The 14,350-nt window shown below is 37.7% G+C and overlaps 1 protein-coding gene across 8 annotated transcripts in view; it reads right to left on the bottom strand.

Moving 5' to 3' along the window:
- NUMB (NUMB endocytic adaptor protein) overlaps positions 1-14,350 on the bottom strand; it is a 192,215-nt gene that overhangs the window by 77,136 nt on the left and 100,729 nt on the right. The window contains exon 1 of one of the 8 annotated variants that reach the window (XM_047739258.1): positions 5,641-5,663. The exons of the other annotated variants lie outside the window; for them this stretch is intronic. The gene's annotated coding sequence lies outside the window, so the exon portion shown is untranslated. Of the gene's footprint in view, positions 1-5,640; positions 5,664-14,350 lie in introns of those variants that run through there. 8 annotated transcript variants of the gene reach the window in all.

Genomic DNA, 14,350 nt, shown 5'->3' with positions numbered 1-14,350 from the left:
TGTCCTACAAAAAAAAGAAGGAAAAAAAAAAGAAATGAAATGAAATCCCCATTCTGCTAGCTAGATAATAGGCAAATTCAAAAAATCTTTCCACAGTTCTCATACTACTAAACTGCTCTGCAAATTTTAGAGATTTTTTTTTTTTTTAACAGAGAGAGAGAGAGAGATCACAAGCAGGCAGAGAGGCAGACAGAGGGGGAGGCGGAAGCAGGTTTCCTGCTGAGCAGAGAGCCCGATGCAGGGCTTGATCCCAGGACCCTGAGATCATGACCTGAGCCGAAGGCAGCGGCTTAACCCACTGAGCCACCCAGGCGCCCCCTGCTCTGCAAATTTTAACACCATGACTCCAGCTCGCCTCTGTACACTTCTTTCCTCCTTGCCTCTCCTTACCCCAAAATCTCTATGCCTCTGGTTTATCTTCTTCATCTCTGTTGCTACTGATACCTCTGAGGGCTTCCTCTACTCTCTCCCACCCACCGAGTGTACTTCCCAAATACCAGTCCTCCGTCTGTACTCTCCGGTTTACACGATCACCCTTGGTGAAATAATTCAAACTATTACTCCAAAGTGACGATTTCCCAATAATACTTCTAAATCTTGCTCTTGTATTTAAATTTCTCTATCTGGGTGCATTGGTATTGCCTCAAATACTTCAACTTAAAGTTAAATCATCACCTCTTATCTCCCCTTATCCTCCCTTTCTGACCCAAGTTGTTTGGGTTAGTAAAAACAGAACTTACTATGTCCTGAGTCCTACTGCAGATGCTAGTGGATACAGAAATGAATAGGACAACTTGCCTTTAGGTGGCTCTCTCCCCTCATAAAAGGTGATTTCTGCACAATATGGTGAATGTAATAACAGCATTATATATAGTATGTTCTCGAAGCACAGTCTAGGTTCAGAAAACATTTCCTATAGGAGATATCGACCAACTTAACTTTTTAAAAGACAAATGAAAATTAGCCACGTACAGTTAAGAAGGAAAAGATATTTCAGATGGAGGCGACAGTATCAACAAATGCATAGATGCAGGAAATCAAATGTCAGACAGCAATGCAAAAAGAGTGCAAACAAGATCAGGTGCCAATTTTATCCTACAGACAACCAGAAGCCACTAAAAGTTTTTTTTTTTTTTAAGATTTTATTTATTTGACAGAGAGAAATCACAAGTAAGCAGAGAGGCAGGCAGAGAGAGAGGAGGAAGCAGGCTCCCCGCTGAGCAGTAAGCCCGATGTGGGGCTCGAACCCAGGACCTGGGATCATGACCTGAGCCGAAGGCAGCGGCTTAACCCACTGAGCCACCCAGGCGCCCCGCCACTAAAAGGTGACACACATCAGTGTCAGAGTTGCAATAGAGTTACATTACTTTGGTGGCAGTATGGAAAACAAATCTGGGGACAAAAGACTACAGAGGAGTTATAAGGCATTTTAAATAATCTAGGCAAGTTATGATGAAAGCTTGAACTAGGGCAGTGGTAATGGTGTCGGTAGAAAAAGGCGACTAAAAAAAAGGGTGGGGGGGGGGACTAAAGAAAAGCTTAAAACTAAGAGTAGCAGAGAGAATTAAGTCAATATGATATAACTGTGCCCCAGGAAACTGTTTTTGCCCAGGATGGTAAGACTAAACCAGTAATTAGCTTTACTGTTTGCCTCAAGAAATTCTTACAAATAAGCTTATCTGAGCAAAGAGTGTGTGCATCGGGGCAAAGAGCTCTCCTGACAGGGTAACAAATTACTTCAACAGCCTTTTTTTATTATGTCCACTAATTCCAAATACCATGTCACATACTTTGCCCACCCCAACCAGTTCCCCATCTTGAAGGAAGTGCTTTAAACCTTATGAATCCCAATCTTAGAACCATAGAAATACCCTTTCCTAACTTCCCCTACCAAGACTCTGTCAAAGTTGTGCTTTCCCTTGTTGAAGTAAGTTTAATAACCTCAGCTTTGCTGAATCAACAGGATTCTCTTTGTGGGAAAAGTCAACAGCAGGAATTGGTGACTGACTATAGAAGGTGGGGAAGAGAAAGAAATCCAAATGTGACTCCTAAGTTTTAGGCCTCAGTGAACTGAACTGTTGAATTTGAGGGGCTTGTTAATAGGGCTTTGAAATAGAGATGTGTGTAAGCCTTGACGCTCAGAGGAGAGGTCAGAGCAACCATATTCAATCATTGTAGGTGAAAACGTTTCCTGTAATGATCTCTTTATTTTCCTCTTCTTTCCTAATAGGAGTTAGGATACAGTAATTAGAATTAAACCCAGAATACTCAAAAATGATAAACAGAGGTGTACACACCACCTAACTGGCTGGTATGTACTAATACAGCCATACATTCTAGATGGTAAACAGTCACTATGCTGAGCTCCTCTCCCAGGATCCACCACTGGATCTTCCACAACTCAAGAACTAATAGGTTAACACCTGGTTTAACAGAGTACTAAGGCCACTGAAGGTTATGATTGGTCAGCAACAGTGCAAGTCAAGATTCCAAAAGACCCATCTCTCTCAGGCACAGTTGCTGGCTCCCTTTAGGGTCCCCAGAGGGTTGCCCTAGTGGAGGAAAATGCAGTAGCCCTCCATTCTGTCCACCAAGTTGGCCCCCATCTCTACATGTTCCCCCATGAGATCAGGAACATACCTGTTAGAGGAGACAGCACCTTAAGCAGTGACACTAGCTCCCCAGTAGTCAAACAGACCAACCAGTTCTTCATTAAGAATGAATAAAACAGGAGCGCTTGGGGGGCTCAGTGGGTTAGAGCCTCTGCCTTCGGCTCAGGTCATGATACCAGGATCCTGGGATCGAGCCCCACATCGGGCTCTCTGCTCAGCAGGGAGCCTGCTTCCCTTCCTCTCTCTCTGCCTGCATCTCTGCCTACTTGTGATCTCTGCCTGTCAAATAAATAAATAAATAAATAAATAAATAAATCTTCAAAAAAAAAAAAAAAAATAAAACAGCAAGATCCAATCATATGCTGCCTATAATTAACCCACTTTAAACATAAAGACACAAACAGGCTGAAAGTAAAAGGACAGAAGACAGTACGCCACATTAATACCAGTCAAAATAAAGCTGGAATGGCTATATATTCCCTTCTCAATAATCAATAGAAATATCAGCAGAATAAGCAAAAATCAGCAATGATGTAAACAGCAAAACTTGAACAACAGTATCAATCAACATGACCTGACCGACACTTATAGAATTCTTCTCTTCAATGGTAACAGAAATACACATTCTTCTCAAGTGCATATGGAATGTTTACAAACATAGACCACATTCTGGGCCATAAAACAAACTGCAAATTCAAAAGGGTTCAAACCATACAAAGTATGATCTCTGACCACAATAAAATTAAATCACCAAATATATGGAAACTACACTTCAAAATAGCCCATGGGTAAAAGTACAAATCAAAAGGGAATTCAGAAAGTATTTTGAACTAAATGAAAACACAATATATAAAAATTTACAGGATGCCACAAAAGCACTACCTATTTATGACACTAAACCAGTGGTTCTCAATCAGGGACAATCACTGCCCCTGAGGACACATTTGGCAATATCTCGTGTTATTATTGGTTGTTGCCAGGGGTGCTATTGGCATCTAGTGGGTATTGACCAGGGATTCTCCTGCATGTCCTATAATGTACAGGACAACCCTCACAACAAAACATTATTCAGCTTAAAATGTAAATAGTGCCACTACGGAGAAACTCTGCACTAAATGTCCGTATTTTTTTTTTTTTAAAAAGATCTTACTTAAATCCATGTTCTCAGCTTCCACCTATAGAAACTAAAGGGGCAAAGAAATGCAAACAAAGTAAGCAGAAAAAAAGGAACTAGTAGAGATCAGAACAGAAAGCAGTAAAGTAGGAAAACAAAGACCAAGAAAAAGAAACCAAAAGCTGATTCTTTCAGAAGATTAATAAAACTGATAAACCTGTAGCTGCACTAATGGGGGAAAGACACAAATGACTGATATCAAGAATGAAAGATGTATCACCAGTAGAGATTCCAGAGATATGAAAAAGGATAATAAAGGAATATTATGAACAAGTTTATGCTAATAAACTCATGGACAACATGGAAAAATGCTTTCCAAGACCCAAACTACCATAGCTTACTCAAGAAGAAACAGATAACCTAAACACCTACACCTATTAATGAAATTGAGTTTATAGTTTAAAATCTTTCCACAGGGCGCCTAGGTGGCTCAGTGGGTTAAGCCTCTGCCTTCGGCTCAGGTCATGATCTCAGGGTTCTGGGATCGAGCCCCGCATCAGGCTCTCTGTTCTGCAGTGAGCCTGCTTTCTCCTCTCTCTGCCTGCCTCTCTGCCTGCTTGTGATCTCTCTCTCTCTGTCAAATAAATAAAATCTTAAAAAAAAAAAATCTTTCCACAAAGACAACTCCTAGGCTAAATGCATTCATTGCTGAATTCTCCTAAACATCTAAGAAATACCAATTCTATACAAACTCTTCCCAGAAAGTTGAAGAGGGAATATTTTTAAATTCCTCTATCAGGCTAACATTACTCTGATACCCAAACCAAACAAAAACATTATTTAAAAAGTAAGCTAGAGACAAGTATCTTTCATGAGTATATATGCAACAATTCTAAACAAAAATTTAGCAAATCAAACCAAACATTAAAAGGCTAATACATCAAGACCACATGGAGTTTTTCTAAGAAATGCAGTTAGCTAATATTCAAAAAGCCATGTAATTCACCTTATTAGCAAAATTTAAATGTCCCTATCAATATTTAACTTTACAGCTATATCTTTCCTTCTTTGAATTCAAAGATTATATACTAAACTGAGATTTTTAAAAAAGAGTTAAAGTCAACTAAGTTTAAGCGTATTTTTTCCTACATAATATATATATATATATGTGTGTGTGTGCGTGTGTGCGCATGTGTGTATATATATTTTTTTTCAGAGAGAGTTAAGATCTAGCCCTGATGTTTTTTTGTGTGAATTCCAGTCTTATACTTTCAACTCCAACTCAAGATGTCTCTAAATCAAATTTATCTTCCTTTCAAACAAGCTCTTCCTCTTCCTGAATTTTCCTACTTCTACATAGCATTTTTACATCGCTCAAAGCTTTAAAATGACGACAAACTCTAGGTTCATCTCTGACACTTTTCCATAAGTCTTCTATACCTAGTCCATCAATCGACGCTACTGGATGACAGTATCAGTATCTCTAGCATTCAGTCATCCCTTTCTATTCCTAACAGCCTTGGTTAAACAAACAAACAAACAAACAAACATCACTTCATCCATGAACTTTGCAACAACCCCTGGACTCCAAGCTCTCTTTCCTCTAATCTTCCTACATGGTTGTGCCAGATCAGTATTCTTAAAACTCATCCTTGATCCTGTTCAAAAACTGTTGAAGATTCTACAATTCAATTTGTGACTCTGGCATTCAGGAGCCTCTACAATCCGAACCCAACCTTCTTCTGGCCTCATTTCCCACCTCCCTATAAAATCCTACGAAAATCAAGCCTTTCAAATATGCTGTGGCCTTTTCATTTCTCTTTGTTTCTTCACACTGTATTTTCTAATTTTAATATTTTACTTTTGTCTTCTTTCAACTAAAATTCTACACCATTGTATGATAATGAAACTTGCTTTGGGGGATGCCTGTGTGGTTCAGTCATTAAGCATCTGCCTTTGGCTCAGGTCATGATCCCAGGGTCCTGGGATCGAGCCCCTCATCAGGCTCCCTGCTCAGCAAGAAGCCCGCTTCTCCTTCTCTCACTCCCCCTGCATGTGTTCCCTCTCTTGCTGTGTCTCTCTCTGTCAAATGGATAAATAAATCTTAAAAATAAATAAAAATAAAGAGAAGTTTTCTGACAGCTCTTTAAAAAGAAAGAAAGAAAAAAACTTGCTTTTGAAGTAATTTTACCAAATAATAAATGTTACTTGTAAAGAGCACAAAAAACCCCGAGAAGTCCAAAGAATGAAATACAAATGGCCTATAATCCCACTAAGCAGAAAAAACTTCCAGTGACACTGGAATTTCTTCTTTGTTCTTTTCTACACATATACTTTTATTTTTTTCTTTTTATTAAAAAGGAATTGGGGTGCCTGGCTGGCACAGACAGTAGTACATGCAATTCTTGATCTCAGGGTTGTAAGTTCGAGTTCCAGGTTGGGTGTAGAGATTACTCAAAAATGAAGTCTTTAGGGGCACCTGGGTGGCTCAGTGGGTTAAGCCTCTGCCTTTGGCTCAGGTCATGATCCCAGGGTTCTGGGATCAAGCCCCGCATCAGGCTCTCTGCTTGGCAAGGAGCCTGCTTCCTCCTCTCTCTCTCTCTGCCTGCCTCTCTGCCTACTTGTGATCTCTGTTCAATAAATAAATAAAATCTTTAAAAAAAAATTAAAAAAAAAAAATGAAGTCTTTAAGGGATACCTGGGTGGCTTGGGCAGTTAAGGGTATGCCTTGGTTCAGGTCATGATCCCAGGGTCCTGGGATGGAGCCCCATGTCATCTTGGGGGGCAGGTGCCGCTCAGCAGGGAGTCTGCTTCCCCTTCTCCCTCTGCCCTCCTCCCATTTGTGCTTTCTCTCTCAGTCTCAAATAAATAAACTCTTTTAAAAAAAATTAAGTCTTTAAGAATAAGTAAATAAAAAAGTGATCACATAGTATCTTACTCTAAGCAAGGCCAATTTGAAAGTTTTTCTGTCCTTTTCAGAGCAGCATGCTTTTAGATCTAATAATTCAGAAAAATAAGATTTATATGCTTTTATTAAAATCAAAACTTCATATTTGAAAAGAGAGAAAAGGTTTCATATTTCTTTAAAGACAAGATTTGTTTCACTCAGCACCTAATACAGGCATTTGCTCATGTAAATTTTAATTTATATATAAAAAGCCTCAAATATTTTCATTAAAATGTATTCAATAGGTATTTATTGACTACCTACCATGCCATGAAACAATAAACAATATAGAACAAAAACCCTGCCTCTATGAAGGAGATAGACAGAAAATAAATAGGTAAATTATTTACACTAGTGTGCTAGTGGTAAGATCAAATGATAAATTTTCATTTACTCATTGATTATTTCACTCTTTGCAAGTTTGCAAACCAGGTGTTAAACACAGCCTTTATTAAAAAAGCATATAAGTGTATAACTAAATAAATTATTTTAAAACAAAGGCAATAAATACTAAAAACTCATCACTTCCTAATCATTTTACTATGTTTTATTATATATGCTGCTTTGAAATTATTTATGATTTTTGTATCTGTATGGTGGAAGAGCTATGTAATGCTGAGCTACTGTACATCTGTCCACAACATCATATTCACAGACTTCCATGCTGGTGGCTCGAAGTCGGCCATGGTGGCAGTATTTATACCATAGAACTTGGCAAAAATTACCAATCATATCTTGAGTATTTTTTGATGGTTTAGATCTAAGAAAATGTTTCTGGAGAAAATGTTGACTAAATTAAAAAATGTGTGCTATCTATAACCATCACGTTATGAATAGCACAAAAAAATTGAGAACATAGTCTTCTAGTACTAGAAAACTATTATCCAATTCCGTAAAGAAGTTTCTCACCCGACTGACACATCAGTGAAATGCTGATGCACATCTTCATTGTTTCACTTCCCCTTACTCATTACCATAAACGGAAATACCAACCATCATACCTACACTCAGAGAACTAGTAGTGGAACACTTAGTAGCACACCACTGACTTGTATGTGAGAAAATGCTAAATGTTATGCAGAAAAAGATGAACAGGATAAAGAGGGGAATTAGAAGTGCTGGAGGCAGGGATAAAGTTTTAAGAAAGTAATATATGGGGCACCTGGATGGCTCAGCTGGTTAAGCACTGCCTTTGACTCAGGTCGTGATCCTGGAGTTCTAGGATGGAGTCCCGCATTGGGCTCCCAACTCCATGGGGAGTCTGCTTCTCCCTCTGACCTCCCCCTCATGCTCTCTCTGTGTGTGTCTCTCTCTCTTAAATAAATAAATAAAATCTTAAAAAATATATATATACACAAATATATATATATGAGCAAAGAATTGAAGGAGGTAAAAAAGGGAGCATCCAAGTAGGATGAGAATTCCAGAAAAAGAAAATCAGTGCAATTTTTTGAGGGGGTGGCTTGCCTAGAGTATCTGACAAACAGAAAGTTAGTCAGTGTGTCCAGTGCAAAATGAAACAATAGACTAGGAGAGATGAGACCAGATGGGCATAGGGCAAAGTCATACAGGGTCTTGCAGGCTAAACACTTTGATTTTTTCTTCTGAGAGAAATAGGAAGCCATTGAAAGGTTCTAAATAGAACTTATGCTTAGTGTTTGGCTGCTACAAGGCAGGGGGTTGTGGGGAGTAGGGAAAGAAAAAATGAAATAAGATGGGATCGGGAGGGAGACAAACCATAAAAGACCCTTAATCTCACAAAACAAACTGAGGGTTGCTGGGAGGGTGGAGGGTTATGGACAGGGTGGCTGGGTGATTGACAATGGGGAGGGTATGTGCTATGGCGAGTGCTGTGAAATGTGTAAGACTGATGATTCACAGACCTGTACCCTTGAGGGCAAATAATACATTATATGTTAATAAAAATAATTAAAAAAAAAGAATGGACTAAAGATTTCCTTTTTGATTTTGTGGTTGACCCATTCATTGTTTATAGCATGTTATTTAGACTTCCCTTATTTGTGCTCTTTCCAGAGTTTTTTTTCCTGGTCATTGATTTCTAGTTTCATACCATTCTGGTCAGAAAAGACGCATGATAGGATTTCAGTTTTTGTTAATCTGTTGAAATTTGTTTGGGGGCCTAACATGATCTGCTCTAGAGATGTTCCAGGCACTTGAAAAGAATGTGTATTCCACTGCTTTTGCATGGTATGTTGTGAATATATCTGTTAGATCCATCTAGTCCAATGTGTTGTTAAAGTCACTGGGCACCTGGCTGGCTCAGTCAGTAGAGCGTGTCTCTCGATCTCAGAGTTTTAGGTTCAAGCCTCACTCACATTGGGTGTAGAAATTACTTAAAAAAAAAAAAAAAAGTCTAAAAAATAAAAAGAACAAAAACTCCCCAAAAACAAAGCTACTGTTTCTTATTGATTTTCTATCTGGATGATCTATTCATAGATTTAAGCGGGGTATAAAATTCCCCTATCATTGTCTTACTGTCAATTTCCTTCTGTGTATCTGTTAACTGCTGCTTTTTGTATTTAGGTGCTCCCAAGTGAGTGTACAAATGTTTACAATTGTTATATCCTTTTGCTGGACTGTTCCCTTTCTGATGACACAGTGTCCTTTGTATATTGTTACATTCTTTGTTTTAAATTATATGTTGCTTATGTAAGTATTGCAACTGGGCTTTCTTTGCACTTCTATTTGCCTTGTAAATGTTTTGTCACCCCTTCACTTTCAATCTGCATGTCTTTAAGTCTCAAGTGAGTCTTGCAGGTAAACTGGTACAGCCACTGTGGAAAGAGTATGGAGTTTCCTTAAGACTTTTAAAATAGAATTACCATATGATCTAATAATGCCACTGCTAAGTATTTACCCAAAGAAAATGAAAACACTAATTCAAAAAAGATACCTGCGCCCTTATGCTTATTGCAGCATTATTTACAATAGCCAAGACAGGGAAGCAACCCAAGTGTCCATGAACAGATGAATGGATAAAGATGTGGTATATTCTACAATGGAATACTACTCAGTCATTAAAAAAAGAATGAAATCTTACCATTTGCAACAACATGGACCCTACAGGACATAAAGCTAAATGAAGTAAGTCAGTCAGAAACATGAATACCATATGATCTCACTCATATGTGAGATTTAAGAAACAAAACAAATGAAGAAAAAAGATTTCAAACAAAAAAACCCAGACTCTGTTAAGTGTATAAACCTGGTGTTTCACAGACCTGTACCCCTGGGGCTAATAATCCATCCATATACATCCAATAAAAAATTAAAAAAACAAAAACCCCAGACTCTTAAATACAGAGAGCAAACCAGTGGCTGCCAGAGGAGAGGTGGTGGGGGGATGTGAAACAGATAAAGGAATTAAGAATACATTTATCATGGGATAAGTCAGTTGAGGTTGAACGTCTGATTCTTAGATTCAGCTCAGGTCACAGTCTCGGGGTGGTGGGACTGAGCCCTGCCTTAGACTCAGAGGTCAGTGAGGAATTTGCTTGGGATTCTCTCCCTCTCCTTTTCTCTCTCTCTCTCCCTCAAATAAATCTTAAAAAAAAAAAAAAAAAAGAGCACACTTAACATAATGAGCAATGAGTACTGTATGGAATTGCCAAGTCAGTATACTGTACACCTGAAACTAATCTAACACTATATGCTAATTATACTTGAATAAAACGTGTTTTGGAACTAGATCGAGGTGGTGGCTGTACAACACTGCGAATGTGCTAAATACCACGGAATTGTTCACTTAAAAAACGAAGAAGAAGAATGGGTTGATGAGAACAAGAATGAAAGCAGGGAGACAATTAGAGGCTACTATTAAGTAATCCTGTAGATGACGGTGAACTGGATCCTGATGGTTAAGAGTAGAAGTGCTCCTGAATCCTATTTCTGTAACAGCTCTAGAAAATGCACTATTCACTAATAAAATCTGTTGAAATCACATTGGGACTATTTCAATGGGAGAGAGGTGTATGAGATTCCATTATTAATGCTGAAAAAGACAAATTTTCTAAAACAAAGTAACAGATCAACTGTTTCAAATAGGAAATCTTATCTACAATGATCAAAAAATCAGGTGAACTGTCATACTTTTTAATGGTAATTAAGCTCATGCTTGACAAATTTCTTCAACACTGTCTATGTATAGAGTATATGAAGGATTGCATGCACATACAGGTATTTGCTCTACACAGGAAAGAAAAAAGAACAAGAAGAGATATTAAATACCAGGTACCCACTGTGCGAATGGTACCAATGTAGTAGTTTCATGTGCAAGCTTACAGATAGTTGAGATAACTGTCCTTGGGGCACCTGGGTGGCTCAGTTGGTTAAGCATCCAACTCTCGATCTCACCTCAGGTCTTGATCTTAGGGTTGTGAGTTCAAGTACCATGTTGGGTGCCACTGGGCATGGAGCCCACTTAAAAAAAAATAAAAAAGGAAAACAAATAGGAAATAACTGTCCCTAACCACGGGAAGATCGCATTAAAGGAAGAGACAAATTAATTATAGGATCAGCTCCTAAATGCTTCCTAAAGACATCACAAATAAAAAACTGCAAAAATAAAACTCCAAATAAAAGAAAGCCTTCTAAGAAAAACTTAACTGACAAACAAAGGTTTATCTGACTTGTTATATTCAACAACAAAGGAGGTTAAAATTCCTAGAAGAATCATCTTCTATGGCCAGTGAAGTCATATAAGGCACAACACTATTATGTCTTAAAACAAACAAAATTCTCTAATATAGAACAAGGAACAATAATTGTTTCACATGGTGAGCCACAAGCTGGAAATGGTCTTATCTATTGGAAAAATGTAATAAAATTTAAAAGACCAAGAATTAATGGACAAAAGGTATACTTTCTAACAATGGTTTATCAACATGGCATACATGTAGTTAGCTTTATGGTTATACAATTGGATTATTTTAATATAAAAAAGTTTTAATAAAAGCTATTGAGCACTAACTCTATAATAATGCAAGAGTTTTTCTATAATGGTTATTTACATTGGAATGAACTAAATAGTAAGACTGCAAAAGCCTCACTTTTTTAAAGTATGGACTAAGGATTCTGGAAACTATATTTTATACATATATCCCAACCAAGACACTAACCTAACAAAAGAATTTCCTCTAATCTGTAAATGTTTACAAAAGATCATCTACCTGAAAATGAAAGACATGCCACAAATTAGGAGAATATTTGCCATTATAAACAAATTATTAGTATCCTGACATTTAAAGACTTCTAAAAAATAATAAGCAAAATCGAATTATCAGTTTAAAATAGAGTAAAAATGGAAAATGAGCAAAATATATTATATTTTACATACAAAGCTACAGAAATAACCAATGAATACATGAAGAAAATGCCCCACCTCCACAGTACTCAGGAAGATGCCAATTAACACACCTTATGTCATCTTACCGCTTTCAGCTTAGCAAATATTAAAGAATTTAACAGTAAGATATGAGGCAACAGGCATTCATTCTTATTCCCTTAATAGGAGCATAAACTGCGGCAACCATTTTGAAAAGTAATTTGGCACTGTACAGGCAAGTTGAAGACACACATGCCCTCACGACTCAGCAATTCCACTTCTAGGTATACATTCCTGAGAAACTCTTAGACATATACACAGAAAGGCGTACAACATATCTGTGTAGCATTGTTTATGGTTAATAACAGTACAAGAACATTAACACTGGAATCTAATTATACATTCACGTAAGAAATACAGAATATTCACACACTGAAATACTACCCAGAAGTAAAAATGATACCTCAATAAAAAATAAATCTCAGGGGTATCTGGGTGGCTCAGTCGGTTAAGGGTCTGCCTTCAACTAGGTAATGATCCCAGGGTCCTAGGACTGAGCCTGGAGTCAGGCTCCCTGCTCAACAGGGAGTCTGCTTCTCCCTTTCTCTCTGCCTTCCTCCTGCTTGTTCTGTCTCTTTCTCTGTGTCAAATAAATAAAATCTTTTAAAAAAATAATTAAGAGAAAAAGAAGTAAAAATGAATGATTTATAGCATATATCATGGATGTCTCTCACAATGTTGAAGAAGGGAAGAAAACTGTTTATGTTATGATTCCTTTATATAGATACTAACAACACTCAGACAATACTGCCTCTGTACACTATGTACTTTGCATACAATGACTACTTTAATCCTTGTATCAGCCCTATCAGGTAAATTTTATTTTTTTTTATTTTTTTTTATTTATTTATTTTAGACAGAGAAACAGACAGAAATAGAGATACAGAGAGAGAGAGATGGGAGAGACAGAGGCTGAGGGATAAGCAGACTCCCTGCTGAGCACAGAGCCTGACATGGGGTTGGATCACACAACCCTGAGATCATGACCTGAGCCAAAAACCAAGAGTTGGACACTCAACCAACTGAGCCACCCAGATGCGCCAGGTAAATTCTACTTTTAATCTCTATTTCATACAGAAAGAAACAGCCATGGAGAAGTAATATGCCCTAATCACATGATGGCATAACCACCTGTCATGAGACTATGACATTACACTATCTCTCAAAAATATGCAGAACTAAACAACACCTAGGGATACATACATAATTACCAAAACAATAAAGAAAATACAAACATAATTAGGGGCAGTGTTACTGAGGGAAAAGAAAGGGGAACAACATAATTGGGAAAGGTTCACATGGGACTTCAAAGTTTTAATAATGTTCTAATTCTTTTTTTCCCCTTAATTCCAGTAATAGTTAACATACAGTATTATATGAGTTTCTGGTATTACAATACAGTGATTCAACAGTTCTACACATTACTCAGTTCTTATCATGATAAGTATACTCTTAATCCCCTTCTCCTATTTCACCCATCTCCCCACCTATCTTCCCTCTGGTAACCACCAGCTTGATCTCTATAGAGAAATCTATGTTTTTGTCTTTTTTAAAAAAATTTTTAAAAGATTTTATTTATTTATTCGACAGAGTTCACAAGTAGGCAGAGAAGCAGGCAGAGAGAGGAGGGTGCTGAGCAGAGAGCCCAATGTGGGGCTCGATCCCAGGACCCCGGGACCATGGGCCGAGCCGAAGGCAGAGGCCTTAACCCACTGAGCCACCCAGGTGCCCCTTGTCTCTTTTTTAATATGTTCACTTCTTACGTTTCTTAAATTCCACGAGTGAGATCATATGGTATTTGTCTTTCTCTGATGGACTTATTTCACTTAGCTTTATACCCTCTAAATCCATACATGTTGTTACAAATGACAAGATTCCATTTGTTTTCCTGGCTGAGTAATATTCCATTGTAGAAAACATTACAGCTTCTTCCATTCATCTATCAATGGACACTTGGGCTGCTTCCATAATTATAGATAATGCTGCAATAAAGACAGGGCTGAATGTATCCTTCTGAATTAGTGTTTTTATATTCTTTGGGTAGTAAATACCTAACAGTCCAATTGCTGGATCATCAGGTAATTCTATATTTGACTTTCTGAGGAACTTCCATACTGTTTTCCAAAGTGGCTACACCAGTTCACATTCCCACCAACACTGCAAAAGGGTTCCCTTTTCCCCACATCCTTGCCAACACCTATTGTTCCTTATGTTGTTGATTTTAACCAGTCTGACAGGTGTGAGGTGATCTCTCCTTTGTGATTTTTGATTTG

This window comes from Lutra lutra, chromosome 7 (assembly GCF_902655055.1).
Source record: "Lutra lutra chromosome 7, mLutLut1.2, whole genome shotgun sequence".
NCBI lineage: Eukaryota > Metazoa > Chordata > Mammalia > Carnivora > Mustelidae > Lutra > Lutra lutra.
The sequence above is the reverse complement of the archived record's forward strand: the minus strand, read 5'-3'. Positions and strand labels throughout refer to the sequence as shown.